Source organism: Chrysemys picta, unplaced genomic scaffold (genome assembly GCF_011386835.1).
Source record: "Chrysemys picta bellii isolate R12L10 unplaced genomic scaffold, ASM1138683v2 scaf3241, whole genome shotgun sequence".
Lineage (NCBI taxonomy): Eukaryota > Metazoa > Chordata > Testudines > Emydidae > Chrysemys > Chrysemys picta.
This window is the reverse complement of record NW_027055943.1, coordinates 2267-4613: the sequence shown is the minus strand read 5'-3', so window position 1 is coordinate 4613 and position 2347 is coordinate 2267. Positions and strand designations below refer to the sequence as shown.

General features: G+C 56.7%; 1 long non-coding RNA gene across 1 annotated transcript; it reads right to left on the bottom strand.

Annotated features, from left to right (window-relative positions):
• Positions 1–208: 208 nt before the first annotated feature.
• Positions 209–1752, bottom strand: LOC135980429 (uncharacterized). Its single transcript, XR_010597504.1, has 3 exons — positions 1088–1752; positions 864–955; positions 209–476 (listed from the first exon to the last, which is right to left on the bottom strand). It is a non-coding gene; the product is annotated as an uncharacterized LOC135980429 (long non-coding RNA).
• Between the last annotated feature and the right edge of the window lie 595 nt (positions 1753–2347).

Below are 2347 nucleotides of genomic sequence, written 5' to 3'. Positions count from 1 at the left end.
GTGATATGGTTCTGCAGATCCTAGGCTCAGTGCAGATCCTGGCAGCTGCGTGGGAATGTGCCTGAAAGCCGCTTTTGTGCACCACCCCCACCAACTTGGAGGCCATCTGGCCACTGGGCCAGCCCCCAGCATAAAGCAGAGAAGCCTCGGGGATGCCGCAGCCATCCCCCCTGTCCCTTGGGAACACCTCCCTCTCCTGAGGCTGGGAGGAGGGTGGTGTTGGAGCCATTACAACAGGCCGATGGCGCCCATTACAGAAGAGGATCATCACACAGTGGATGACCAAAGCACACAGTACAAATTAGACCCCATTGGTGCCATGACAGGGCCTCTGCGTCCCCATTGCCATCTCCTTGACCCACACCCTGGGACCTCTGCTTCCTCACTGCACTAACCTAAGGATATTACTTACGTTCACGTACCAAGTCCAGGCCTTCTGATCTGGGTCTGTCTGCCGGCGTGCTGGACAGTGCGCCCTAGGGAATCAACACAACGGCTCTCCTGTCAATGCTTACATTCTCCAGGGCGAACTTTCAGAGGTTCAGCCTCTCAACAAAGAGAGCAGTTTTCAAGACGTCTCACGGGAAATCAAACGCAGTCACAATCTGGGAAATTACCGAGGGACTGATGGCCGAATGCTGCGCTATTTCCACTGTTCCAGAGGGATTTCCTCAGAAGTATCTGGATGATTATGGTTTCAACACAATCCCTGCCTTTTACATAAACCCCAGGCCACCCCACTTACAGGTCAAGAAATGAGGATGCAAGGTGCCCCAGACATACATATGGGGCACTGCCAGTTGTGAGAATATGGGACTGAGCAACGCTCTGCAATCTCAGTTCAACAAGTCAACAAAACTTACCTCAGCAAAGAAGGCAACTGAGGTGAGCGTGTGCTTCTTCCTGCCCCACTTGGGCCTTGGGCCTGAAATCCTTCCCTCTCTCATGTGGGGCTCTGCAACATAAATACCCATGAGTAACAGGGACAGCAAGCTCTACAGAGCAAATCCGTACGGCAGATGGTAGAAAGAATAGCTTATACTATCTATCTATCTGTCTATCTATCATTACATGTTAATTCACTTACAGCATCTAGGCCTCCCCATTGTAGCTGAATGGCTCACAGTCAGAAGCTGGGATGTATCTGTTGAGGGGCTGGATTGTAGGATGAGAGTCCATGCATAGGCTCAGGCCAATGTCTTCCTATGTCACTGTCCAAAGTCTGGCACTAACATTCATATTCAGGCATCTAGACGAGTGGATTGATTTTCAGAGGAGCTGAACAGCCACGGCTTCGGCAGATTCGAGTGAGAAGTTCTTGGTATTCAGCATTTGAGAAAGGTCAGGCCATTTATTTAGGTGCCTGAGTGTGGCATTGCAGCCGCTGCCATGGGTCGTTTACAATGAATACGGAATCAACATCATCTCGGCACGACAACCAAGTTCAGGATCTAATCGAGCTGTATCCTCTCTGTACTGCTGTATGGTTGCGAAACATTGGGACTGGGCCACTATAACGTTGTATATTGGGCATAGAGTGGAATGACTTCATTTGTAAAGCAGATGTTTATGGTCGCTCCGGTCTACAGACTACTGGGGCCATGATCCGCAGATGGCGTCTTATGCTTTTCAGACATGTCGCGAGTATGCCACAAGACCAGGCCTGCACAACATACGGCCCGCGGGCCGCATGCAGCCTGTGGGGGCCCACTGTGCGGCCCGCGGGGGGATTCTAAACCCCACGCACACAAAGTCCCGAGGCTGGCGTGGCGGCGCTTCCTGGGGCAGCTCCTGGTGGCGTGCTTGCCCGCCGACAGGAGCCAGCAATGCGGGACACGGGGATGGAGCCCTCGCGCGCTGCCGCGCGCCTCCACCCGCCCCCCCCCCCCCGGCCCCAAGCGGGACACGGAGCCCGCGCGTGTTGCTGCCCCTCCCCACTGCCCCAAGCGGGACACGGGCACGGAGCGCTCGCCTCCCCCCCCCCAGCGGGACACAGGGCTCAGCCACCGCCCCCGTCCTGAGCGCTTTTTGGCCCACCCCCCCCGGGACTCCTGCCCCATCCAACCCCCCGCGTTCCTTGATGCCCACCCCGGGACCCCTACCCCATCCACCCGCTTCCCTGTCCCCTGACTGCCCTCCGCTGCCCCATCCAACTCCTCTCCTGATTCCCCATCCAAACACCCCTTCTCCCTGTCCCCTGACCACCCTTGGAACCCCTGCCCCTGACTGCCTCCCACTGCCCCATCCAAACCCTGCTCCTTCCTGACTGCCCCCTGGGACCCTTGCCCCCATTCAATCCCCCTGTTCCCTGCCATCTGACCGCCCCGACCCCTATCCACCCCCCCAC